The 16,561-nt window shown below is 34.1% G+C and overlaps 1 protein-coding gene across 2 annotated transcripts in view; it reads left to right on the forward strand.

Moving 5' to 3' along the window:
• Nucleotides 1-16,561, forward strand: part of LOC143178800 (trehalase) — a 204,090-nt gene that overhangs the window by 32,972 nt on the left and 154,557 nt on the right. The gene's annotated exons all lie outside the window — the stretch shown is intronic.

Raw genomic sequence — 16,561 nt, forward strand, 5'->3', positions numbered from 1 at the left:
ACATTTTTAAGTTATAAATGATATAAGTACAGTGGCTCCGGGTTAGTTGGCCATAATTTCCCCGTTATAGAGGGCCAGAATTTCCCCGAGATAGTTGGCCGTCGTTATCCCTACCAGTTTCTAGAAGTGGCTTTGCCAAGTGTCTTCAGCGTTACCGAATTAGAATAAACAAACGTAACCTTTCAGAATGAGACTCTTTACTGATTATATAGCTTGTGTCGGATATCGATATCTCACTCGCACTTATTCTTTATTACTCTACGTACAGTGGCTCCAGTTTAGTTAACCATGGTTCGGGACCAGATTTGATCAACTATCTTGGAGGGTCTACTTTTAGGACTTTTCAAGTGTTTTTTTCTCCAGTTCGTTCGTCTAATAAAGAGTGAGTGCGACTGAAATATCGATATATGATACAAGCTAATATAATGGGTAAAGGGTCTCGTTCAGGGAGGTCACGGTTATTTGCTTTAAATTCATCACGCTGAAGACGCTTGGGGAGGTCACTTTCAAGAAGTGGTGGGGATAGCAACGGTCAACTATCCCGGGGAAATTCTGGCCAACAAACTCGGAGTCGCTGTATTTACCCATTCTGAGACGAATAACTTGGAGAAAGAAAACACGAGGGAATTTCTAGAAGTAAACCTCCGGAAATACGTAGCCAGATCTGGTCCTGAACCATGTTTAACTAATCCGGAACTAGTGTATTATGCAAGAATAAGACGTCTCATTTGCAATATGCCATAAATTAGAATCACATTGAAGGTTAGCACGGTAGTCGATCCCGATCTATCAGATTCTGAGTCGCTAGCCGAGTTAGAAATTATATAACTTGGAATCGGTCTTCTGATCTTCATTAGAACGAAAACAACTGTCAGCCGCATGAATAAGCATCAGTAATACTTTCCGGACGCGTGACTATGTACACGGAAAGAAAAATGATAGTAGAGAGGTACGCAATCAGTGGAACCAAGTCGATCATCACATAGTGTACCCATACAGTTCCACTGTGGAACCACATTGGACCCACAACGGTGACATCACGGGTGCACTGTAGCGAACCATTCGGCTACAGTTAACGTTCCTCTACATTTCTGCAGACTTTCCGGTAGATTACGCTTATGTAGTCGTAATATAGTGTCCACGTGCGTACGGAAAATTTTCAAAATTAAAGGTTATATACAGGGTGAACGAAGTAATTTGACCATCTTGAATATCTCGTTTACATTTTGTAATAGGAAGAAATGGCAAAGGGAACCGTTGCTTGCTTTGGAAGCACAAATATTATGGTATACAAAAATTTATCTCAAGGTTATATTGTTTCAGATTTCAAGGTCATCGCAATTTTTTTAAACGAAACGACATATTTTTATCATCAATGCATGATAGCTTAGGTCAAACTTAATCCAATGATCTAGAATAGTGTGACCTTCACGTAACCTTGATCGCGAAAAGCTCAAAAATATTTTGACAACAAATTTAATAATGACGTAATACAATTATATTGTACAGAGCTTCCAAATTGAAAGAATAAACACAATTACTACGCGAAAATATTAGTCTGATCTCTCGGATATTGTTTACAATGTATTTCATGTACACTATTATTGATAGTCGTAGAGGGCATAGTTCAATTCGCTTACGATCAGCGGAAAAGACAGTTGTAATCATAGATCGTTACAGTAGTTAAGAGAAAACTAAAACACTTTTAATTGACGGTGAATGTAAGCGCAATACTGTGAAACTACAGCAGTTATACGCTGAACGATTCCCGGATAAAGAACATCCATCGCGTCACATGTTTGGATGATTATAGTGAATAACAATGTACGTTTATTTGAGTACATTAGACATTTACTTAGAGTACATATCCAAATGTGCTTTGAAAATGAGGGACAGTATTTAGAACACATTTTATAATTATGTAGGTTGTTATTTCTTGACTTACCAAAACGTTTTTAAATTTTTCACGTTCAAGGTGACGTGAACGTCATAGTATTCTAAGTCATAGGATTGGTCTTGACCTAAGCTATCATGTAACGATGATAAAAATATGTCGATTCATTTAAAAACTTGCGATGACTTTGAAATCTAAAAAAGTACATCCTTGAAACAAATTTTTTGCATACCATAATATTTTTCCCCTCCAAATCAAGCAATGTTTTCCTATGTCATTTCTTCCTATTGCAAAATATAAACGAGATATTCGAGGTGGTCAAGTTATTTCGTTCACCCTGTATATTTCTATGGTTGTAAGTTAGAGCAAATTACATTCGACTCCTTTTACTACACATTTAATATACAAAATAATAATACGCTAAATATACAGGGTGTTAAAAAAAGTGTTTCAAGATTTTAAGGACTTATAGTACTCGGCGAGAGGAGTGAAAAATGTCTAATCAACATAGGTCCTAATGTCAATCCTTTGGGCGAGAAATTGACTTTTATTATCTACGTATATTCCATACCGTGAATAAGTTTCTCCACGTCGCATTGAATTATAAATAGAGGAATTGATTTAGTAATACCTTCCAGGTTGTGAAAACAAGATGATTAAAGTAGCATCAACAAAGATTACTTCATAGTTTTAAACGTAGTACATGTTTTCAGTTTTCATTTACTATTGAGTGTAGTTGTGAGCGTAGTTGTGAGCCTAGTAGATGTGAGTTTCGCACTGCAACAGGAACATTTACATTAACGAAGAAGGTTTGTAGCAAATTTGCATTTACTTATGAACTAATCCTTCTGATGTTAGTCTAATAATCTTGTATTGATAACTTCGAACGTACTTTTGAAACAATTCCTCTGTTTACATTCAATACGTCGCGGATAAACTCACTCACGTTATCGAATTTTCTTAGATAAAAGTCGATTTTTCGTCGAAAAGATTGACTTTTGGATTGTTGATTGGACACTTTTTACTCCTTTTGCTGCGTACTATAAGTCCTTAAAATCTTAAAGCACTTTTTTAAACACCTTACATTGATGCACATGGAGCGAGTACCTGAAATAGTACCACGTTTATTTGTACAAAAGGAGTCAAATTATTATGTTGCTACAAGATTCGACATTTAAGCTGTATTATTAGGAAAATAATAAAATAAACTCTTTACAAAAAGTCATGAAGTGGCTGGTCATTACGTTCTTTAACATATATAATAAACCCTATACTATTTATCATATTTTAATATTGAACATATAAACAATAATTGCAAAAATATAATTATTTATAAGTCATAGTAAATAGATCCCAAAATTTACTTAATGAATTCACTTTTGAAGTAATGATTATCAAACAAGCTTGTAATATTAAATAAATAATATAGCATTAAATATGTAAGATAAATATACCAGTACTTGGGACCAGATAAAGACATAAACAGCATGTAGTGCAAATATAACTCATAAAATGTATGCATACCTAAAAGTTTCTGTACATCATGTAATTTTAATTACATTCTCCTTTGCAGTATTACATATAAAAAAACAATTAAAAATGTAGTAAATATGAATGTACCAATACCTAGCTGATAAGTGACGACTATCCCACTGTCTGCATAAGCGTGTTCTGTACTAGATAAACTCTAGAAACGTAGAAGAACGTTAACTATAGCCGAACGGTTCGCTACAGAGCACCTGTGGTGTCGTTGTGGGACTGATACTGTCCATAAAATTGCAGAAGCATCTGACTGTTAGTTTAGCGTATAGGTATATTAACACGCTGGGTGTGGCGTCGGCCCCTGTGGACCGATACTAACTTCTTCGTTTGGCAGATGTCGGTCCCTAGCGAGTCCCTAGGATACAGCTTCCACCGCTCTGCTCCGTGCGGCGAATTAGGAGAAGCAACACCGTGTACGGAACATCCGTTATTCTATCATCCTACCTTCTCCTACTACTTCAAACGGAGATTCAGTGACTTTTTCTGACAACACTGTTGGGAACTGACATTGTACAGTACTCCCGGGATATAAGTTCATTGCTCGTGACAGATTGCAAGCGTCTATCTTGGGTGGTGTGCTATTGACTTCGAGTGGATGGTTTGTTTAGACGATAATGTCAATCCTCAGTGACAGCTCTCGATGATCGAAGATAAGGATAGTTTTGAGAAACGATGACAGTGAGTGAGACAAAATAAATCGCAGTCAAAGGAAAGGATAGCGTAAGGAAAAAGTAGAACGAGTGAGAAAGAATGAACCGATATTAAATGCACGTGGTCCGAAGAGTAAAAGGTAATGGAGCATGCATTAAGCATCGATTTATTCTTTCTTTCTCGTTCATCCTCACTCTTTCTTATAGCAAAAGCTCGTTGTTCGTGCCTCGGACCGCGTGCATTTAGCATAGGCTTATTTTTTCTTTCTTATTCGTACTTACTCTTTCTCATGGCACAGGCTTGTTGCTCGAGTCGCGGTCCGCATGCGTTTGTCAGAAAACTATTTTTTGTGTTTTATTAGAATCGATAATGAAATTTGTTAAAATACTCACTTGAAAATTATTCAAATCATATCGCGTTTGGTCTTATTTTCATCAAGAAAATCACAATAATAAAAAGTACATATTTTTATAAAAATAAAACTAAAAATTAAAAACATTAACTTTTCATTTCTAGTCTTAGTCTTTAAATACATCTTAAAGTTACTGAATACCAGTCTTTGACTGTTTACAAAGGTGCATCGCGCGAATCGAATCGTGTCATATTTCACGCTTCATTGATTCCGAGGGGGTCCTCATTCCCTCGATGGTAGAGACAGCGACAAGCATCTATCCCGAGAGATCTGGCGAACCTTTATCCCGGGAGTTCTGTATATCCTAGCTCAGTCGGAGCTTTCTCTGCTGGCCGAACAGAAAGTACATACACATACCGTAATCGGCTCTACATCCACCGTGTTAACTTGAAAGAATTATTGCAAAACGAATGCAAATTGGACACTGTCATAGCACATTTTGTGATTCAATTTGTATCTTCTACTACCCCTTAAAATATATATCGAAGGCCATATCTGTTACACTCTTTACAAAATAAAGAAAGTATATAAAAGTGATAATTAAGAGTATCTATAATTAACTTGAATAATATGAACTGAATAAAGACGAATATGTGTACGTACAGAAGATAAACATAGAAAAGGAGAGCGTTATTAATTAAGAAAAAAGATAAACGTGTATTCACACAGGATGTTGTAGATCACCTCAATATCATAACAACGGGCTCTACATCTGTATTCTTTTGTTTATTTACAACAAACACGCGCATATCTTATAATTTTTTCTGTTTCTGGAAAATCTCTCATTCAGTTGTTCACTGCTTTCTAAGCTGAATACTTATTATTAAGCCCTTCACAGACCGACGCGAAGTTGTCGCAGAAACAGCAATTTTTTCGCGGCATCCTCTTAGCACGAATATCAATTCGTATGTTTGTTTTCTTCAGTTCCCGCGAATTTACTGTCGCTAAGAAAAATTCGTGTTGGACTGTAAGAGTGTTCACTCTAACAAGTGAATAAGCAAAATATAAAAATGAATTCTAAAAAAAGATATTACTTGGGTATTGTAAAATAACTCCTCCAATCCACTATTGGTGGCCAGAAGAAAAAATTAAAAATACAATATTATTCAGGAATTTATTCAGGAATGGATATTTACCATTAAATAAGTCCGTGCAGGTATTGACCTCTCTATTATGATTTATCATCCTATTTTACGAGTGGAAGTATTGTACATATCCATAGCGACAAACTGAGGTAAATAAGCACTTATAACTTTAGAACTATGATTATATTATAAACAGAAATATATTTTTTAAGAATAATCGACTCGTTTTTTACAGAAAATATATTTTTAATCATTTTCCCTCTAGCCTTAATTATCCATTAGGCCTTAATGTTCATTTGCCTTCCAGTACTTGTCTTCCAATTAAACGAATTAATCATATTCCTAACTATTGTGGTTCAATACATAAAATACATAAAGTACATAAAGCACATAAAATGCATAGATAAAATAAATAAGTAAGTAGATAAAATACATAAAAGCAATATACACGTACCTACTTAGGAATTTGGAGTATCTAACTCCATTTAATTTTGTTTCTATTTTTAAATTATATTAAAATAAAATATAATATATTTAGATATATGTATATATATGTATATTTAGATATATTATATTTTAGATATTTTCTTTATTATTCTTTTTTTCTATTCTTAATTGTTTCTAATGTAAGGGCATGCAATTTATTTAAAGAAATCGTAGATGTTATTTCTAATAATTTTTGTATTTTTTTCGAAAAGTAAATTATAACATACAAAAATTTTATAATGGATAATTACATACGTCATTAGTGTACGAGAATTATGAAAGTTTTACTTAAACTACATTTTGTTTACAATATATTACAAAGAAATCATAATATATTTACTTTTTACGTTTCGAACAAGCAAATTTTTGGATTATTCTTCTTTGAGCTACTACGTCGGCTGGAATGTGTCACGATAATGCTTTGTATTTTGAAAATTCCTGATCCGGAATATTCCGAGCCTTTGACGTCCAAAATTCAAAATTTTATTATTGTCTTTACCCACTTTCTCCTTGGAGTTGTCGTCAAAAGTCGACGTCGCGTATGCGTATGTGAGTATGAGTGTGTGTGTGTTCTTCTGAGACCTCGAGAGTGTAAACGCTGATATCGTACACACCACATTCGAAATGTCGAGTCTCGTGAGCCAGAATAAATGTAGACAAGACGCGTGCGATTATCGATCTTATAGCGAGTCCTACATATCGTTGCCTGCAATGTTCCGTAACATCTGTCGCGGATTGCTCATGTAAGCTAAATGCGCCTATATCTTGCATGAATAGAGATAGCCATAACTGATTTTGGGAAGTAAATTGTAACGTGTCGATGTGTTGGGAAGGTTGAGATGAGAACCTTTCGGCGTTCTTGAAGCTCACGCAAACCACAATAAATAGCAACACGACAACTGCGTGAGCGACGATGCCTCATAACAAGCATGATATCGAATGTTTTCGAAAATAGCGAAAATCTACATAGTTTATTGTATTAATTGCAAGAGCGATCAGTGGCCGAAAATTCTAATAAGCAACGACAAGTGCTAAATCGGTAGACAGATAAATAATTGTAAAATCAGGAACCGAGATACAGAGAGAGAACACACATAACACTTTAGACGCAAATTAACGAATAGCGCGACGGCTCGTGTGACGTTACCTCACACGATTCGCTAGGATAATACGGCAAGTAATCCATGTATTGGTGATCAATGAAGGATCCTGCTTGTCCTAGCTTCCGCTAATCAGCACTTTTCGTCGACGAGTCGCGAGGTGCGTGACGAGAGCCTATGAATTAACCTAATTTACTTTTCTTTCTTTCTTGCTTATTCCATTTGTTTTACTATATCTATTTATTTTGTTGAGCATAGATTCATATGAGTGAATGGACTCATTGCCCGCGTAAATCCGTCATTACGTAATAGTGCAATTCAAATTTTTTCAATATCTTTAATATCTCCGTGTGCGTTTCTCTTTTCCCTTACAGCAGTATCCACAGTATTTACCGCATCTACAGGCTTTGATTTAAGAATTGATTTTGCGTACAACAACTGTGTAAATTGCACAACTTACCTAACTTGATTTTGATGTTATTTATATTCATATTGATTTTATATACTAGTTGGTTTTGTTGCTATTATATTTCCATTTTGTTGAATGTGTTCGCCACCTTGAATACATGTGTATTGCTCGTTTTTTAATTTTTAATATATCTTTTTTGTAGTAACGTTTTCCTTTCATAATATTATACTGTAATGACTGATGTAAATTTTGTTAATAACTCCTTTGCAATGCATCAGTTCTGAGAATACATTTATTTTTTGTTCTTCTAGTACATTGAGTCAACTTATTTATTTTCCAAGTACAATATAATTGTAAGCCTCCATCTCTCGGAAATAATCACGTGGAGCGGGGCCCGTATGGTACTAGATGATTTCCTAAGTTATTTACCATTATCCTATCTGGATAATTAATTAATAAACATAGTAGTATACTCGCGTATCATGACCGAGTTCTTCTTCTACCTGGAAACCGTTCTGCTATTGCTACCACACTATCATTCCGCATAATCTCATTCATTGCGATTAATAAAGCAGAGTCACATATGAAGAGCGTGAGTATATTAATTTATGAAATATATCTCGGGCGGTCTAGCTATCCCGTAACAAAACTGTAAATAACGAGTGGGAGACAAACTCCGCTTGTAACATACTCGAATATTTTTTTAATAATGTTATTTGAAGCATTATTTAAAACCCATAATACTCTAAATTTTAAGTTAAATAAAAATTTGAGAATATTAATTCTATATCTACAGTACTGATATAAGTTAATAGATTGATAGCAACAAAACAGGTTAATCTGATTGATTTGGGTATTGAGACACATACAGACTACACTATGTCTGCATACAGCTTAAAAAAAGCGTCATGATCGAAATAATTGATGTTTATTTTGATGAAACAGAAAGTATTCGAAGTATTCTGAAATTTTAGGTCAATAAAGGACATACTCCTATTTAACTCTTGTTCAACTGTAAAATAGAGACAATTACCGATAAGTGCATATCTGTTTATGATAAGGTACTGAGGCTATGTTAAGTTAAAAAGATCGCGACGTTCGATTAAAAGCATATTTCTTCTACAAACTTATCTACAACAATTAAAGGTAATACGTGTTATCGCTATATGAAATTGCTCAGAAATGAAACAAACTTCTCACAATTGCTGTTAAACGTACTCTAGACTTATTAACTAAACATTATGGTATCTTAACTGTAAAATAATTCACTATTCGATACGAACTTTCATATTCCATTCTCGCTATTTCACTTATCTTTACTGTTAAATTTAGGAGATGTAGGAGATGTAGGTGTACTAATTATTTTTTTATTACTAAATGAAAAGTATTAGAATGTAATAACTTATAACATGCAAAATAAAAAATAATTAAATATCAGTCAGAAGACAATTCTGACTGTCAATGAAAGAAGGCTATTAAAGAAGACTATCAATGAAAACGAAATGTTATATCAAATTAAAAGTCAAGGCCACTGAAGAAAATGTCCCAGTGGCTTGATTTCTTTAACAAAAAAAGAATTTTTCAAGAAAATATACTTCAAAACTCGTTATTTGGGCTTAACAAAGAAAACATGAATTACAGAATATTAAATAAAGGGTGTGAAACTTTAGGGATTTACATAAGTTCTCAAATAATACGTCGTGCATAGGCCCTAGAATCAACCTTTTTTCATAAATAATACAAAAATTTGTGTTTACACTTGTTATAAATGCTGGATACTGTTAAATTCCATAACGATTAAAAATTTTATCTTAATACATATAAAAGAGTATGAACTTTCCTGCGAGGAATCATCGCAATACTTCATCGCCACATGATACGACGGAGCTGCTACGTTGCAGTTACCCGATATTAGTATTCGATCTTTTTGAATTGGTGCGTAGAATATCTAAAATCACTCAGTGGCTCTCCAAGGAAATTTAATTAAATTCATAAATAATAGAACCGTTAATTCGCAACGGGTGCATTAACAGCGCATGTCGTTTTTTGGGGGGAATTTCTTGTTGATCGTATTTGTATCTGCTATTTTTCTAGTCTGCACATTCCGAAAAGTATGTACCCAACGAGTAATAGATTTCTAATTACTTTTCAAATTCTTGTTATCATGAAATCATTGAAAATCGCAGATATACGTTTGTAACAATTTATAGTTTCTACCATACGATTTTATATTGCAAAATTTATTGTACCTTTTTATGACCATTTTCTACATTTTACATATCATTTTATATATATCGCGTTAATATTTAATGTAGAATTGCATTAATGTATGCAAGCTCATAATTATAATGTGTATGACCGACTTTAATATACTGATTGGATTATATAGGAGAAGAGAAACACACGTTAATGCACATCCGCGTGATTTCTAATAAATCGAGCGCACTTCGTCTGAGAAATCGCACTTTGTCGCCAAGATACTACAATAATGCAGCGTAAGCTTTTGGTAACTGGCCCAGTTTAGGCTGCTGTTCAGGGCTTGAAGGGTACGGTTTGCAAGGAAGTAAGGAAGTGAATCTGCATCTCTGCATCGGTGAACATTTGAAAAAAAATCCGTCCGCAAAATTGATTATAACATTGAAAATTGGTTAATAAAACTTTTTTTATTACATAAACATGTTCAGTTCGTTGAGTATTGAAAATGTTTGCAAGGAATCATATGTCGCAAACGAACCGTTTAATAAGGAAAAATGATTAAAGATTTGAAATCGGTTTGATTGCATACAGTCACACATATGTATAGTGACGCCCAGGTGCTTAAAATTGTTTGTCATCCAGACAAAGAAATACGTCCAATATTTTATTTAATGCATTTCTTGCTTTCAAAATCAAATATAACGTACACTAATATATATGAAAACAATTTCTCGTTTAACTTATGGATTACATAATTTTTCATTATATTTTTATTTTATGTCGTTTTAACTACGGACAACCACTTAAAACCAAGTCAAGATTGATACTATAAAGCAAAAAAAAATGAAGTCTAAACATAACAAAAACATTAGTTGAGACAAGTGAAGGTTAAAGACAACTAATACTTAATTATTAACGTGTTGCGCTTCCTTTTTATCGTATTACTTCTTCAGAACGCTTTTGCATTGAATTGATTAAATAGCGTCTACGTTCGACTGAAATATTTCTCGATCCTTCCTGTATAGCAGCATAAAGTTGGTCTAAGTTGCTCGGTTTTTTGTTTTTAATATGCTTGCTCACATCTATCCATAACACCTCAATAGGATTGAGATCAGGAGACTAAGAAGTCCACTTCAGTACTTGTATACTTCGCTCATTTAGAAATTGTTTTACTCTACGAGACGTATGTTTCGGATCATTGTCAGCTTGTAAGATCCAATTTCTTGACACTCCATTATTTGCAAATGGAATAAGTATTTCCTTCAATATATCTATGTAAATGTACTGATCCATAATGCGGTAGATTCTGTGTATAGGACCAATACCTTGAAGCGTCACTGCTCCCACATGTTTATTGATCCTCCTGCACCTTTCACCGTTATTTGTATACATTTTGAGGAAAATTCTTTAGCTACACGTCGTCTAACATACTATTTTCCATCTGAATCCATTTTATTGAATTTGGATTCATCAGTGAGGACAACTTGTGACCACTCTTCCGTAGTCTAGTAACGATATTTTCTAACGAACTCTAAACGCAATTTTCTATTGCGTTCAGGAAAAAGCGGTTTCTTGCGTGACACGCGGCCCATTAAACTAAATACATATAATCTTCTTCGAACTGCTCTATCACTGATTTTATTTCAAATTTCGACTCCAGATTTGTCATGAACTTCTGTAGCCATTTTAAAACGGCTTGCTTCTGAGATGCGATGAAGCATACGGTCTTTTCTAACTGTCGTTTTTTGAGTTCTTTTATTTTGTAATATATTATTAACTGATCTAGTCTTCATAATAAATTGCATGGATTGTACACGCGTAATTTTAGAAAGCTGTAACTTTTTAGCGACTGCAGAAAGTGGATATCCCTCATCTCTTAACATTTTAATTTGAATTCTTTGCTCAGGGATAACGTTCTTTCCTCAGCTTATGGCTGTGGACTGATTACCGAATGTTTACATTCTTAAACACATTGAACCTCGTCAGCCAAGGTCAAAAATAGTGGTAAACAATCAAACACAACGATAAATGACATGTCGGTCTTAACACATTGTTGTCGAGACACGGATAAATCTGTTTTTTTAGACTGGTGGTGGTTTGCGGGACACGTAAAAATCCGTTTTTCATTGTCTGCTGGTGGTTGGATTCCGTATTTATACGGGTTTTTTTAACGACGGATTGTTACCATCGTCTTTGTGACAGTTTCAAAACACACATACTCGTTATATTGACATACTACTTTTGTTATTGTTACAGCGATTTTTACAAATGTCTAATTTTTTACGCGGCGGCTAAAATATCGCCCGTGTCAGGCTTAAGGCTGCGCGCGGAATGTCCCGCAAACAATGTGTTAAGTAGCTGTCCGTAGTTAAAATGACATCGCGACATGACATAGAAACACAACAAAAAACTATCTGATGTATAAGTAAAAAGTAAAATCATTTTCTTCAACACAAGAAGAAAAAATCAGCTCAAGAGATGATTCTCAAAAGGTATGTAGCTCTAATTGGTCAGAGTGGAAGAGGATACACCCAGTCTCACACGTACTTTCGCCTCTCGTATACGATTTGCCACGGCAGCCACACACACAATGCAGACCGAGGCACCCCTCTTGATCCCTGTGTTGTTCCGGGGAGCATTTCTTGAGCGGAACACAGTATATACTTCAGTATATTTAATGACGGTCATGCACTTAAGAACATTTCATATTTTAGCTTTGAAATCTTATATACCTTTACGTAACCCAAATAATGACATGAACAGTTTATTTCTCATAATTTTTGACCCTATTGTACAGATCTATAGTATAATTTGTATGTATTCTGAGAAAAGAAATATTTTGTAAGTTGTTTTCTACAATGTATCGGTTTTGTAGCAGACAACTACTTAAGAACGCTACGGCGATGCGGTGTCTGAATGAAATGTAAACAAAGTTCTTTAGTATCTGCTGAGCAGTGTTAACAGATAATTGACAATGGTTCAGTGAGCAGTGGAATAATTTGGAATAGTAATATAATGAGTGAAAGAAAGAATGTTACTCCTGAACAACGACGACTAGTGCACCCGCTTCGAAAAGATGGAATGTCATTTCGGCAAATTTCTGTGAAACTAGAAATATCTGTTACAGTTTGCTATCGAGCAATGGAACACATTAAACTGTATGGAACATCAGACAACTTTACTCGGAAGACGAGACCCCAAACAACTAATCAAACAACTAATCGCAGGATTATCGTTTATTTAAAGTGTTCAAAACTGCTGTTGCAAACCACAAGGAAATATCAAACGATTTTCATGATAAAATAAGTATTATAACCGTTCGATGTACTGAATAAATTTGAGTTATATGGACGAGTTGTCAGGAAGAAGCTGCTCATTTGTGAAAAAAATCGTCGGGCTGGAATGTCATTCACAAAAGAACATTTAAACTGGACGTCTCAGCAATAGTCCCAAGTAATTTTTACCGATGAATCGAAATTTAATCGACATGTATCTGATGGTAAGATGTACGTCAGACGACAGAAAGAAGAAAATTTTTGCAAGAATTACATAAAACCGACTATAAAAAGTGATTATGGATCGGTACTTGTATGGGGGTCCATGACAATAGAAGGAACAGGTAATATTCACCGAATAACGGGAATTATGGACAGATACGTGTACTTAGATATTGTGAAAAATTTACTGCTTCTATTTGTAGAATGATATGTGCCAGAAGAATGGATCTATCAAACGGATAATGATCCGAAACATTCAGCAAGAGTAGTAAAGACATTTTTAAGTGACAATAATATTCAAGTAATGAAATGGCTAGCACAATCACCTCAATCCAATTGAAATGCTGTGGATTGATGTCGATAAACATGTAAAACAGAAAAAGCTGAAAAATATTAATGAATTATACAATATTATACAAGAAGCCTGGAATTTGATACCTGCTGATAGATGTACTCGATTGATTAGTTGTATGCCGTGAAGGTGCACTATAGTGATTAGAAATAAGGGTCTACCTACTAAATATTGACGTGTCACAATAACAAATCAAAGAAATTTGTGAAAATATAGACATTTCATTATGTTCTGAAGTATATGTCCGCATAAAATCGTACACTTAAATACAAAAATATAAAAATGTTCGTAATTATAATAAGTTAACAGAAACTATATTATTATTTGATTATGTATACAGTTAGCTTGTAAAAAAAAAATAATTTATATTTTTATATTTGAATCATATATAAACACATAATAAATGATACTTAGTTTTGTTAATTCTTCTTAAGTATAGTATAAGTCTAGTCAAGTACAGTATTCTCTCGACAAATGTGAAACCCCCGAATCCAAATAATCACATTTATCGCGTAGACACAACATTCTTTATAGTTTACCGAACGTAGGATGAGACAATTAGTCGGTGAGAGCGAAATTGACAGTCGAAGCAGATCGGCGATGATTAAAGATCGCGTATTGGTGAGACAACACTAATGCGTGAGCACAAACTTTCTTGTGGTTAGTATTGTCTCACACGGATATTCGCTCCTGGAATTTATTTACACTGTTCAGTGATCGAAACTTTATGCGGCCGCATTCATCGCTTCACTGGTTCCTAAGTTAATTATCGTAGTGGTAGGGATAAAACTTTTAAATTTAACGCATAGGACTTTTTCACGTGTATCTATAAAATACTGTAAATGAATGCTCGTTCTTTGTCCACCTGTTGTAAAATTCAATTATTATGGATGAATATAATCGAGAACTGAATGAAAAAATGCTTAGATCACTTGAATTTTGCTGAATTGGGGGAAGAATCAGTACTCGTTCACTTAGTTTAAACGCACCATTGTATTTCAGAGGTCAGATTTCATGCAATACTTTATGTTCGTTAGGAGTATATTTCTAGAATTACGACACTTCACGAAATTCAATATATTATGCATCAACGACGCTTTATTAAATTGATTAATTTAATATTAGTCAAAAGAGGTATTTGAAGTTGTTCTGGGCTGGACTTTTTGACGGCGAGAGATTTCGGGGGATATTTATCAATACGTTTCTGATATCTACAAGTATTTATTCTAGGATTCGAAACCAGCTTGTATAGCTTAAATATATTGCAAGTATATAATATGATCTTATATAATCTTTGAAACATTATTACCCCTTCTAAAAACGTTAAAAATGCAAAATTTGGACCAAGTATTTAAAGCACATATAAACCTTTCAAAAATTGTCATAGAAAGAAATAAACTTTTCAAAAACGTTGTGCCACTTAAATTTGTGAAACCATGGATAAGCTCAAATACCCATTATTTTAGATTATAGTATGCTCTGTTATATGTACATATTCTGAAGTAGGTTAAATGTAACTACACTAGTGGTTAATTATTTTAGAAGAACTTACAATTAATTGCTTTATCTAAAAAAATTCAGCATAGTTGCACCGACATTTATTGTGCAAATGTTTCATGTCCCATCATTGTAAGCTAAAATAGTGGGTACTTGCGCATCTTATATATGATTTCATAAATTTAAATAGTGCAAAGTTTTTGGAACGTTCCAATCTTTCTATGAAATGTTTAAAGGTACCTTAAGTACTTCGTACAAATTAACATATAGTTCAGTAGACCAATTTTATCCCAGTTGTACTCATTTACTCTTCTACGTGCCCTATCGCTGTCGACTTCATCTTTTTACCGAAAAATGTTTTTTACATAGCTTTTTACAAATCCAAAATTGGCCGTTGTTCGTAGTGGAAATCGCACGCACTTTTACTTAAGTACTTGGCGCGAGACTGTACGGAGTTTCCTGATTTCACAGTAGAAGCCGTGAAATAAGATTTAGATATCTATCCACAAAAATTGCTTCGCATTCGTGCAGTGAATCTTTATTCAAAACAGAGTGAATCACTGTTAGCGTTCAGAGTGATCAGATTGATAGATTCACTATAGCGCAGTTTTAATAACAATCTGCTATTATTTCACGTTACGTTATTAATGCACCCTCTTACTTTGATTGTCTTTCATAAATACGAAATCGCTATCTAATATAGCGAAGGACATTTTCTTTTACGAGAATGCAATTGTTCTTGATGTAATTTACCTTGTGGTGACGACTAACTGCACGAGACACTTCAGAGAATTCCAATTGCGTGAACCGACCACTGGGTAACCGTCTAGTGTTGTCTATTTCACAGTTTGTGACAGATTGCTGCATATGAAATGATCAACTTCAGAAACAACCACGACTGTTTAGGATTTAGTAGTTTCAAGTGTTAGCAGACGGCACTTATAACACACTTGTTGTGTTATGTTGTTGTAAGCAAGTTCTCTCCATACATCTATCAACGCTAGATGGATTTCAAATTGTACCTATACTCTCAAAAGATATCGCTCAATTGGTAATTAGTATAAATCAGTATTGTTCAAATAAGCTACAAGTCTTGAATTTTAGAAGCTCGAGCTACAGTTAGTTGTAAATACTGAAATTCCCTGAATTTAAACCTTCAGCTGTAAGAACTAGAGTTTTTAATTCGTTAACCATCCGTATATTAGTCAGCAGAGTCGAGGGATTAACAGTTCAAGTTTGCAAGTAAGAAATAAGAATAAAGGGATCCTCTCATTCAGTAAAACTGCCAAAAAATATCCTTCTGAATTTTAAGCTAAATGGCTTTAAACATTTTATTAGTACCAATTAAAAAAGTGTCAAGTGAACAAGAGTTTTTCAAGACAGGCTAGGTCAATCAACAACTCAATCTTCTATTTATTTAAATTTCTGGTTATACGTCTT

Source organism: Calliopsis andreniformis, chromosome 5 (assembly GCF_051401765.1).
Source record: "Calliopsis andreniformis isolate RMS-2024a chromosome 5, iyCalAndr_principal, whole genome shotgun sequence".
Classification (NCBI taxonomy): domain Eukaryota; kingdom Metazoa; phylum Arthropoda; class Insecta; order Hymenoptera; family Andrenidae; genus Calliopsis; species Calliopsis andreniformis.